Source organism: Austrofundulus limnaeus, unplaced genomic scaffold, assembly GCF_001266775.1.
Source record: "Austrofundulus limnaeus strain Quisiro unplaced genomic scaffold, Austrofundulus_limnaeus-1.0 Scaffold1, whole genome shotgun sequence".
Lineage (NCBI taxonomy): Eukaryota > Metazoa > Chordata > Actinopteri > Cyprinodontiformes > Rivulidae > Austrofundulus > Austrofundulus limnaeus.
Genome location: NW_013952403.1, coordinates 3,064,525 through 3,077,442, shown reverse-complemented (window position 1 = coordinate 3,077,442; position 12,918 = coordinate 3,064,525). Strand labels below are relative to the sequence as shown.

General features: G+C 39.3%; 1 long non-coding RNA gene across 3 annotated transcripts in view; it reads left to right on the top strand.

Annotated features, from left to right (window-relative positions):
* LOC106515279 (uncharacterized) overlaps positions 1 to 12,585 on the top strand; it is a 41,428-nt gene extending 28,843 nt beyond the window's left edge. For 2 of the 3 annotated variants that reach the window (XR_001309981.1, XR_001309985.1), the window contains one exon: positions 3,838 to 4,615. This is a non-coding gene — a long non-coding RNA (uncharacterized LOC106515279). Of the gene's footprint in view, positions 1 to 3,837; positions 4,616 to 10,125 lie in introns of those variants that run through there. The other variant, XR_001309986.1, reaches the window with a different exon arrangement.
* The last annotated feature ends 333 nt before the right edge of the window (positions 12,586 to 12,918 follow it).

Below are 12,918 nucleotides of genomic sequence, written 5' to 3'. Positions count from 1 at the left end.
AATAAAGTCTAATGTTACAACTAATCGGGGATCCATTTAAAATAAATGTTTATCCAATAAAGTCTAATTATAACCAATCGTGGATCCATTTCAAAATGGCAAAAAACAACATAAAAAGTAGTGCTTTCTTGTGACTGAAGTGTTTTCTGATAACTTTAACTTGACAAAGCTTTTGTTCAAAGCAATGATCAAAGGAGGATTCTGATCCTTTATGCGCCTCGTTGACATGTAAACACCATAACTGCTCGTACTCATGACATGTTCGTCATTTCTGAACAATGCCAGCAACAAAAAATCTGACATCTTTAACATGAAATGCTTTGAGGCAAATTTTCAGTAYGAGATGAAAGAACAAACCGCTAATGATGAAAATGCCACAGAGAAACAAAGCAAAACAACTTAAAACAACAAACAAGAACTAAAAATGAAAATACAAATTGAAATCTGTGGCTGTGTCCGAATTCAGGGGCTGGGTCCTTTGAAGGACTGTTTTACATGATTGTTGAATGAAAGATCCGGTTCAGCTTGCTGTTTATCTATTAGTTTCTATGGAGGCTGTGAGCTGTTGCCCTTTTTGGTCTCCGTTTCTGCTCCTCCATGCTGTCACAGCTGCTACCGGTGGACGGTATTGACGGGGCTCATTCTAGTGATCTATATTCAAGTCTGTGGGATTTAGTCCCAAAGTGTTGAGAAATAGGCAGGTATAATGTTTTGGTTCAGATGTTTGCAACAGTTGCATTTTTTTCAAAATATAATTAATAAACACTTTAGCTACAGGTAATTTAAATGAAATATCTGAAATACATTAAATATTTTTAAGCATTATTTGAGCAATAGCTGCATGATTTTGAGCAGAAAAGCCTCACATTTTTGTCTTCTTCCCTGTGAGCTAGTAAAGAATTCCAGCTGGTAAATCTCAATATTCAAATACTGATTGAGGTTTCTTCTATATAATGACGTCAAAAATTCCTCATTAAAATAACCTAAAGATGATTCTGACAAAATACTGTATATGTATACAGGCAGATGAAAGCATATCTCTGGAACCGCTCATGATATGGTTTAGGTATCAAAATAAAGCTTAAAAAGCAGGAATCTGAAAAGGTGCWTAAKTCATATTGACTAAATTTGACCTAAGCTTCAGTTTGATCCAATGAGTCACATTTACTAAAGAAGCAAATACAGTCAGATGATTACACAAGGAGCAAGTTAGAAAAAGAGTGTGAATAAATTTTGTCTCATATTTACAGATTTGATAAATACTAAAAACACATCGGGTGGATGTCATGTCAGTAGCAGTATGTTATCAGACTTTATTACTTTCCTGCTCTCTTTCAAGATTTTTATTTCAAGTCACTTGCTTCCCTCCAGCAATGCATACATTCCATTTCTTGCATTCCCCTTGATCCCCCCCACATATCGTGATACATTCATGAGCTGATCAGGTGTGATTTCGTACCTGCAGGGGTCTCCGCCTACTGCAGCTTATGCAGCCTTAAATGACGGGGTCTTTTGTTCTCTCAGTGGGAAACCATTAGCCTGATCACCTTGTCAGCCAGAACCGGGGAGCTACCAGTGTCTGAAGACCTGATCCATGACCTCCCACGGAGAAAGCTTTATCTGTCAATATCTATGCAGCTGCTGCAGGGACAGATTTGGGTTTAGGTTATGTGGCTTAGAAAGATGTAGCAGGTCACTTTGAACATGGACACGATATCTGAATGATGAGCATAGATTACAGTTTCTTTAAAGAGTTGTTGAACTGAATCTTTTGTGTCACCCTTCTGTTTTTTTGTGTCTGTGTGTGAGCCGTGCGTGACTTTAATTTCAAGATGTAATGATTAAATTCCCAAAGGTGTTTTGCAACAGCTTTATTTTCGCTACAGCGTAACGCAGACACAACCACGCTCACATTTGCTGTCCGAACTATGAACGGCTGAGTGACTTTGTTGTGAAGACAGACAGTTGAGCAGACCTGATGAAATTCAGATGACATCATCATCATTCCATTCTTTACATGCTCATTGACTGTCTTGATAACAAATCTGCAGTCTGCGTCTTTTGGAGGAATCTCAAATGTTATGATCATCTTTAGCAGGATTTCCGCATGCAATGGGGTAAGGATATTTTTAAATGTTTTCAGTCATGAAGCACAAATTAAATGACGCCCTCTGTGAGGACTGCATGTTTCCCTCTTCCTTGCAGGCCAAAGTTTTAAAATGGACATTTCAGGCAAAAATCCACTWTTTTAACAGGCTTGGCCTGTTAGGCCTGTAGGAGTGCAGACAGTTTGAATTTAGTTTCTCCCAGTAGATATCTTTATATTCTGTTTAGGTCATATTTTTCAAGCCGTTCAGATTTCTCTATTTTCAATTACGTTTTTGAACTATTACGTCACAGTATTTGTGACGAAACCTCTAAATAAAGTCTGGACCTACTAACTACAATTTGGTGGTCTTCATTCTCGTCTGGCTCTGGGTCAGACTCTGGCTCCAACATGTAAGGCTGAATGGACGAGTCCTCTGTTGTTGACATATTTTAATAGTTTGTAAATAAAAAGTTTCTGTGCCGCTAAATAGTCGTGAACCCCTCTATCAAACTAGAAGGAACTGGTCTGGAAGTGGTGTGAAACGCCTCCTTTAAATTTAAAGAAAGCATCAAAACAAGTTGACCTGAGATACACCTCAGAAAAGGGCTGAAAGAGAAGAGGGGCTTATTGGAGTTACAATAAGGAGGAATTCAGACCAAATCATTACAGTTCCATTTTATTTAGACTCCAACTTAATGATTTAAATGTGAAAAAGAAGGGTTTAAAAGTATATGTCTCCTTTAAGCATATTTATGCTCTATCTGTTAGTTCTAATAAGTTGGTGATTACTCTCAGCCACTATCACACCACATTGTAAGGAACATGCATTTGTTTTCATATTCATCCACTGGTTTACAGTAAGTCAGTCTAGTCAGCTTTACAAGAACATAGCACAAACTACAGGTGTCCTGTTGCTATTCAGCAACACAAAAGGAGAATCATTATCACCCACTGTCAATAGTGAAGGGGGGAGCCATAATGTTTTTGCCTGCATGTGTTTGTCTGTTTGTTCATGCCTTTAGCAAAATATCCCAAGAATCAGCCGTCACAGCATTCCTTTAGTTTGTTTCTGTTCTCTTGAGGATTTAATTATTTTAATATAAAAGTTTCCCAGAAACACAACACAGTTTGCTGTCCTGAAACAAGACACAGAAAACCCACAGCTCTAAATTAATTTCCGATTTCCTCAGTTAACTTGGAGTAAAAAATAAATTCATGATAAAATATATGTAAAATAATCTTGAGCTCTATTATTCTCCTTGCAGGTGCTAAAGTCTTAAATTTCACCGACAAAACTATGAATCAGATTAAGCTGCTTTGGTGGAATTTCACCGGATGAGGGAGGAGAAGCTGGAGGGAGGGAGGGAATAGCCTCAGGTGTACATATGTCAGATAATCCCACCTCATGCGTCTGAGCCACACTCTTGACAAGGGCGTAATGATAATTACGGTGATTTACGACTCATTCCTCTGGCTGCTTTCGTTACATTGCATGGCAGTATGTTTTTAACCGGCACGTAAACGCTCGTCATCATTTTTTGGCGTGACAAGCAAAAGCCTTCCCCCCGTGATTCGGCCCATCTGCTCTCTGTTTGTCCACCGCGTTTGATGTGTTTTGCTTGTAGTTGCAGGATAAAGTTGAGTTTCTCAGGCTTAAAGCATGCACTTTACTGTTTGCCTAATTCGCTCATGATGTTGATGTATTATGTATGTGTTTGCCCATAGTGTGTGTGTGTTTATTCTTGCAGGGTGGGTCGAAGGGCTCAAGAGATGGACAAGGAGGGGGGAGCGTGGGGGACCTCATCTCCTAGGAAGCTTGGATGCGGCAGAAACCCGAGCTCTGGTCTTTTAGGACAAAGAAGGCAAACATGTGAGACTCTGGCACATGGTGGCTTGAGTTACCAGCACACTTGCCTCTCTCTGAACTTTTGGCCCTGGCAGCAAAACCTCCCCGCCCTTATGACTCCAGAACTGCTCCACCTGCCTCTGGTAGCTCCACCCTCTACTTTGACAGCCCTGATCTCTACAAAGTAGTCTCTAAAAAGTTCACAGTAATGTTTTTCTTTTTTTTTTTTCCTGTGTCTTGAGTTTATTTATCTGTAGTGTTAGCAAAATATCTCATGAACCACTGGATGAATGGGAATGAAACAATCAGTTAGGATGAACATCTACAACTGATTAACTTTTGGAGTCAAATACAATCAAGATGGTCGCTTTAACTTATCAACCTTCTTATACATTTACTTTCAGCTTTTTGCTTTTCAGGGGTCACCACCATTGATATATATTACTTGAATGGACATCGCCTGTTGGTGCTATTGTGTACTAAAGAGCGCTGCCATTACTGTTTTGATTGTGAACGTGTTCATATTGTAGCTTACAGCACTGCTCGATCATTTTGTGCCTTTATGTTTTTCAATATCATGTGAATGTGCAATATTTAGTTACACACAATGGCGATATTTATTTATCTATGAGTGTTTTTACTGGCTGACACTAATAAAATATATGTTTAAAGTAGCAATGTTTAGGGCTGGCCTGACCCCTTTTTTCATATTTTGCACATTGATTAATACACACTTTCTTCCACTTAGTCTGGAACATTGTCACCCTAGTCTAAATCATTTATAATTTATATATAATTATTTATAATTTACTTACAGATACTTTTTTTGGAATGGGACTCAGGTATAAATTATTTTAAATGTACATGTTTGGATGTGGCGGGCAAAAATGTATTAGTAAACACCAGTGACAATAAAAATGTGTTCATCTGGATTGGACATATTTAATATAGGGATGCACAATTAACACGGTTAATTAGATGTAATATTTCAGACTCAAAAAATTGTGTTACACGAGAATAAACATTTATTTTCGTTTACCAGTTTTTTTGACACCAAACAACACCCTCCTGTCTCCATTGGAGGCCAGGAGGCCCCTCATATTTAACAGGCCTGGTACGCCTGTCTGCAGAATAATTATACTATTTATCACATTTTCTGTATTATGTCCTAATATAGTCTTTTAGACATATTTCACGTTGATTGAATAAATAATAATAAGTAAAAAAAAACTTTTTTACATATGCTGCCTGTTTGTTAAATCACAGAAGTCTTGAACTACAATGGGTAAAATAAATATTGAACACGTCACCATTTTTCATAGTAAATATACAGTATTACTACAGGTGCTAATGACATGAAATTTTCACCAGATGTTGGTAACAACCCAAAGTGATCCATACATACAAAGAAATCAAACCATAAATGTCCAGAAATGAAGTTATTTGTAATAATGTGGAATGRCACAGGGAAAAAGTATTGAACACATGAAGAAAGGGAGGTGTAAAAAGGCATGGGAAGCCAAGACACCAGCTGAACTCTCTCAGTAATTAGAAAACAAGCCTGCCCCTTGTCAGTGCAAATTAATATCAACTGGTTCAGTCCCAAATGATAGCCAGGTATCACACAAGAACCATCTGATGATGGGTAAAAGTAAAGAGCTCTCTCAAGACCTTCACAACCTTATTGTTGCAAAGCATAATGATGGCATCGGTTACAGAAGAATGTCTAAACTTCTGAAGGTTCCAGTGAGCACTGTTGGGGCCATAATTCAGAAGTGGAAAGAACATTATTTCACCATAAACCGACCACGACCAGGTGCTCCTCACAAGATTTCTGACAGAGGAGTGAAAAGAATKATCAGAAGAGTTGTCCAAGAGCCAAGGACCACTTGTGGAGAGCTTCAGAAAGACCTGGAATTAGCAGGTCCGTTTGTTTCAAAGAAAACAATAAGTAATGCACTGAACCACCATGGCCTGTATGCACGCTCACCACGCAAGACTCCACTGCTGAAGAAACAGCATGTTGAAGCTCCTTTAAAGTTTGCTGCACAACATTTAAACAAGCCTGTGTAATACTGGGAGAATATAGTCTGGTCAGATGAGACCAACATTGAACTGTTTGGATGCCAGAATACACATCATGTTTGGAGGTCAAATGACACTGCACATCAGCCCAAAAACACCATACCAACAGTGAAGTTTGGAGGTGGGAACATCATGGTGTGGGGCTGTTTTTCAGCATATGGTACTGGCAAACTTCAAATAATTGAAGGAAGGATGAGTGGAAAAATGTACAGAGACATTCTTGATAAAAATCTGCTTCCATCTACCAGGATGATGAAGATGAAACGTGGCTGGACATTTCAGCAAGACAATGAGCCCAAACACAAAGCCAAGGAAACTCTCAGTTGGTTTCAGAGAAAGAAACTAAAGCTGCTGGAATGGCCCAGCCAATCACCTGACCTGAATCCAACAGAAAATCTATGGAAAGAACTAAAGATCAGAGTTCATAGAAGAGGTCCACGAAACCTTCAAGATTTGAAGACTGTTTGTGTGGAAGAATGGGCCAAAATCACACCTGAGCAATGCATGCCACTAGTTTCTCCATACAGGAGGCGTCTTGAAGCTGTCATTGACAACAAAGGCTTTTGTACAAAGTATTAGATAAATTTCATTAAGTGTTTTCAATACTTTTTCCCTGTGCCATTCCTTATTATTACAAATAACTTCATTTCTGGAATTTATGGTTTGATTTCTTTGTATGAATGGATCACTTGGGTTGTTACCGACATCTGGTGAACATTTCATGTCATTATCACCTCTAGTAATATATTTACTGAGAAAAATGGTGACGTGTTCAATACTTATCTTACCCACTGTATTATGTATTTTAGGGATGTGTGCATTTTCTCCGGATACTCTGGTTTCCCCCACCCCCAAAAACATGTACAATWGGTTGCCTTCAGGCCCTGGCCTCCCTTGAAAAARAGATCTGMGATYTCAACGGGACTTGCCTGGTTAAATAATGGCAAATAATAATTAAAATAATAATAATAAAAAACATTTATATTTTATTTAAAATACAAAACTCTGTGTTGGAATAAAATATTTAAACAACAATATATTTTGAGGTTAACAAATAGCTTATTGTACATTAATTTTTAAATTGCATGGTACCAGCAGCTGTGAAGTTGGAGCTGTGACCTACACTGGCTCCTATCTCTGACATCTGTTTACTGATTGTGTTCAATCAATTTGGAGYATAATTTGCACGAGTCTGCCTGCAGCTAACATTATGTATTGCTGAACAGGTGACCTAAATGATTGCTTTATTACAGTAAGTAAAGAAGAAACTTGTGTGAAGTGTTATTCATTGTGCTTTTGTCTGTAAATTTTGATGTGTGCTACAGGTTACAGCAAAACATTCAGTTCATGATGTGTCAGTCTTCCTTTTCTTGAGCCTCTGCATGTCTCAAACCATGTGACATCCAATCCAGTAATATAACTCAATGGTCACCATCCTCCTCCTAACCTAAGCCAACAAAAAGCTGGTTATAACTCAATAAGCTTTACAGATTTTGAGCCTAAATTTGGTGTAGTAGTAGCTGAGAGTCATTCTCAACGCATACCCTGGACACTAACACATCTTACAAGATGTGGCTTTGACAGCTATTGTGAATTAAAACTGGTAAAATGATGGTAAACAATACATATTTCTTAAAAGAACACTAGSTCTTTAATTCTCTTAATTTGTGTCACTCACTCTGTTTTATGCTCATAATGATTAGTGAACTTTAAATCACTCATTGACAGGATTCCCTTGTGTTTTTTTTCACATTAGCGTGTTTGCTGTCTGTCTCTCCAGACAAAATGCTGGCTGGGTTTCTGCAATCAGATCTCCATTCATCCCCAGTCTGGAGGCGAATCTCTTTCCACCAGCCAGGCAAACCTGACTTTCAGGTCCCCCACCCACACCTATCGGACTGCTGTCCTCTCACCTGTGCAAATATGAAAGCGAGAGAGCGACACAAGCGAGGGAGAGGGTGGAGATGGGAGAAATGGAAAGATATCCCAGGCTTTGGTAACATGGGTGGGGTGCAGAAAAACACACCGCACAGCACAGCTGAGCAAACCTTCACCGCCACAGGACTTCACCTGTCCGCTCTCCACTTTTCTTCTCTCTGTTATCTCTCCTAATCCATTCTTTCTTTCCATAACCGGCCCGACGGCAATGGAGAGCAAAGGCGTCCTTTTATGGCSGCTGAATAGAGATTTCCTTTGAGGTTATGCAGTTGATACACTCGGTAATGCCACTTTTATGCCTTGGTCACAATGTACAGTGATTTACTTTCTGCCCCAGGGGACACATCCACTCTTTAGAAGTGTTTTTTTTTTTTTGTGTAGGTGTAGGCATTATGTGGATGTTATTTAGGAAATCCTTTTATCTAACAACATCCTCAGCAGATACTTGACTTAGTTTCAACAGCAACCCACAATCTTGATCTTTAATTTAACCAACCCTGTTGACTCACAAGGCCAGATGGTGATGATTGCCCGCCACTGAGGGGGAAGGCAAAGCAATGATGTTTTTGTCCATGTCTGTGTGTGCTGTGTTAGCAAAATACACCATGAATCACTATAGGTTTTAACAAAACCTTCAGAAAGTCACCAGTACAGGTTTTTAACTTTTGAAGTCAGTTCGATTCAATATGGCCACCATTGCAAAGCAATCATAGCAAACACAAAAATTGTCATCCTTTCAGCTACTGAGCTAAGATTTGGTGTGACAGTAGTTGAGGCTTTGAACACCGATGACAAATATTGGCATTAACTCTTTCTGTCTGTTAGCATAACATCTCAGAAACCACAAAATACATTTTAACAAAGCCTTCAGAAAGTAATAATTGGATGAACCTCAACTTAATTCAACATGGCCACCACAGCAAATTGCCTTTAGAAAACACAAAAATGTGTATGACTCAGCTAATTTTACAGATATAAGGGTTAAATTTTGAGRGTCTTTTACAACCCAAACTKTGAGTGAAATCACTGCAGAATATTTGCTTTAAACCATGATATAAGGGTTTGGACTAAGTATGAGGTTGTGTTGCTCCTACAGTACATGTTGAAAAGGTTGAGTGGAACAAACAGAGCTTTGCTATCATCTGGTGCTTTCCGTTGTTTATCTGCTCATGGAAGTGCAGAAAAACTATTGACTGCAGCTGCAGATAGAGCTAACATGTGATTTCACACCTCTGAGAAGGGTTTCCCAAAAAACACTCCACTCTGACACCTGGATTCAAAAAAATATCAAAGTATTAAATATTATAAACCTAAGCACCTCATGAACATCTAAAAATACAGTTTCATAGTTAACAAATAATTTGGTTCAAATAAAATCAAACACATTGCAAGTTCAAATCAAATTGATAGTCTTTAAAAAGAACTTTGCTTATCATTTGGGGATATTTTCAGTCAGTTCTGGCAGAATTTCTTTTTATTTTCAAACTTTCTAAGCAAATATTTAGAAAAAAAATGAGAAAATTATTATCAGATCATGGCAATATAAGTTGCAGCAAATAATCTGTTCAAAGTGAGCTGAGCAAATGAGACGGAAAATCCCTGCTGTTAAATCTTCAAATCAGCACACTTGTCTGCATTCAGCACTTTTACTTTTGATTCTTCCATATTCAAATTTAACTTTGAAGAAGCTATGTTCCAATTTATCATTTAGCTTTTAATACGGTAAGTACCTCCTGCTCCACTAGTAACTTAATACCAAATTTCAGGAAGCTTCAGTCAAAATAAAAAATAAAATAAAAAAGCCAAACTGTGTGGCCAGCTGGAAGAGGAACAAACCAAAAAGAGGACCGCAAATAGACTTTAAACACATTCTTTAGATGCGTGACTACCGAAACACAATGTCTTCATCAGCAGCGATGCGCCTGGCTGAAGTGTCGAAGCAAAACAAGTCCTGCCCCACATGGCTGCTCCCTGTTCTGCTGTACGGATATGGATCTAAACCAAAACATAAAAACAGAGAACATAATAAAAATTGTATCAAGTGAAAATTGTGACCACCCAGTGAGACGCAAACAAGAAAATCGAAGCAGAGATTCAGTGGAGATTAAGTTGTGGGCGTGTGGATGTTGATTAACTCTACACTTTTTCTGCTTCCTGCTTTGTTTAGGATTGTAAACCACTTCAGGATTCAGCGTGATGTGGAGCTGCCTCGTGTTTGGCTTGACAGTGCGAGGAGCTTGTAGTGATGGTGAGGTTAAAGTGAAGCACACGCAGGGGGGAAGATGTACACGTTTTTTTTTGCACTCTGCCTCTCTGGTTTTCTCTCTCCTTTGCAGGTTTGGGCCTGAAAGACGTGCCAGACCTGCTGCCAAAGAGTTGGCCTCCACCTCACCCTGCAGACATGGCTGTGCACACACGCATAGACACACAAACATCCATGCGTACGAGACGTGATAAACAAGCAAATCTCTCAGGAGTTAGAATCTGAGGAGAACTTTCCTCCCTAACAACCTTTGAGCAAATATGCAGCCGGTGCTCATAGTTAAAAAAAAAGATTCCTGTCATTTCCACATTCTGTCTCTGATGATGGAGGTGTCGCACCGCGGAGCCACATTCACACGGTGTCTCTGTCTCTCTCTCTTTCTGTCCCCTGACAAACCTATGCACACACATTTCAATTTGTCAGTTGTCTGTCAGACATGCCCTATTTTTAAAACGGTAAACACACCTACACACATTCTCCCATGCTTGGTCACACCCACTGCAGCGCAGGCCCCGCAAACGAGTCTGCCCTCATATCTGAGGACGCCCTGCACAACTGTAAGGCAGATTAACTTAGTCAGGTGAAGCAAATCATGACACCTGACACTAGCCGTCTCTCTCTTTAAGTTGCTCTCTGTCTCCACACTTAATGCTGCAGCGCCTAGCGATAATTGCACGCTAGGAGCTAGTGGTAATTGCACAGTACATACCTGTCCAGGGTGGAAGCCCCGTCTACTAAACAGAGGGCCTCCTCTGTGAGATGGTTGTAATGACCTTTCTGTTGTTGTTACTGTACATCCCTCTGCTGTGCACGTGTGCAAAATCTGCCAAGGTYAGCCCGCAGACAGGTGTTTATTTTATGCAATAGGTTGTTCAAACAGTGTGCTTTTACAAAAAAAGGGGGGGAAAAAGTGAACATGTCAACCATCCCTACAGCTTTGGACAACAAACTGCAACAAATCAGCACCTCAGATGTTTAAAATGTGACGGCTTGTTTGCGAATCAGTGGACGGTTCTTAATCCAGCGGTGGTTTTCACGACACCTCAGTGAGTCAGAGTACACGTGTGTTTGGCTGATCGCGGCGCCTTAGCAAGACGTCAGAAACCACCAAAACATTGTTAACCCTGTGCAGAAATGTTCACGACAGCTTGGTTGAGCAGATTTTTATCTTAACGATGATGCGCTCTGGGAGAGAACATTTCTTAAAAGTATTATTAAAAGGCCAAGGAGGACTGAGTGAGAAAGTAGAGGCAAATGAAGGCTGACAGGGAGATTAAGCCACATAATTTGAGAGTATTTACCAGGTTGTTCAGGGGAGAAGCATACTGGAATGAGGAGTGGCCGCAGCACTTTGTCACACGACGCCTGTTTAAAAATACACACCACTCAGAGCAGTGCTAGTAAATTTGGCCACTTTAGCACAAATAAAGTGGATAATACACTGTTGCAAAAATAGCAGGAAAAGTATGATGCATCCTATTATTGCACTTCTGATGCAAACGTTTTTAATTGGCAGCCTTTTTCATCCGAACAGTTGATGATCATAACAAAACATTCAATTTTGCTAAATCCGATGACAAAACTGAAAATCAAGGAAATGCATTTCTTCCACTGATGACTTCAAAAGTAAGCTTCATTAAAGTCCATCCAGTAGTTCACGAGATATTTTGCTAACAGGCAGGCAAGATTGACTCCAACAGATTAAGCCAAAGATCTCGCTCCATCTGTTTGCAAGTTAATGAATATGACTTTAGGATTAATTTTGTAGCTGCTATAATACCAAACTTTTTGTGCATTTTAGGTTCAGTTAGCTTAAAAATTCCCCAGTGGTTCAGGATGTATTTTAGTAGCAGACAAACCCACACAGGCACATTGTTGTTGCCTTAAAACAGCTCCAGTCTTTCAAATTCCACACATCTTCACATGAATGCTTTGTCACAAACCTTTATGCTGCTGTCAGTTCCAACACGAGTACTATAATATTCCTGCTGGAAGCGCCTCAGGCTGCGCTGGATGTGCTACGGTGGCTGCCGTCGCTGTTCGAACTTGCAGGTAATCATAAAATTCAATGTAAACAACCATGTAATGAAAAATTAATGGTGATATAAAGGTTTATGTAATAGAGTTTGCATGAACTGATTTGAAACTTTTTAGGTCTGAGATCTATGCTGCTAAGAGTTCCTTTTATTCTTTGATGCATTTGGAACAGCTAACTCACACATGAGCAACTTATGGCTCAAGGGCCAAAAGGGGCCCTTGGAAGATCTAATGTTCTAAAATTAAAATAAAACCACTTTAATATGAGTTATTGAAATCTTGCATGTTTCATTAATGAAACATTAAAGGGCCAATATTATGTGTTTCTCAGGCATACATTTAAATACTACACCACAATAAAGTATCTATGTCACCTTTAGCTGTTATTAAAATGTTGTTTTATGTTTAAATAGAAAATAAACTTATCTTCTCATCACTTCTGCTTCTAAATGCCTTGAAATTGGCCTCTGTCTCTTTAAGAACACCTTCCGCTTCTGTCTCGTGGAGGCGGCGGGTGGGGTGGGGGGGTGCTGCCATGATGCAGTTTACTTGGCATCTGAAAATACATTTCCTCAAAGGTATTTTTAATCTGAAAAGCGCTTCACTGAGTGAGAACAAATGTTGAGAGCTCAGCAGACAGTTAGGTTTCACTTTCACTTT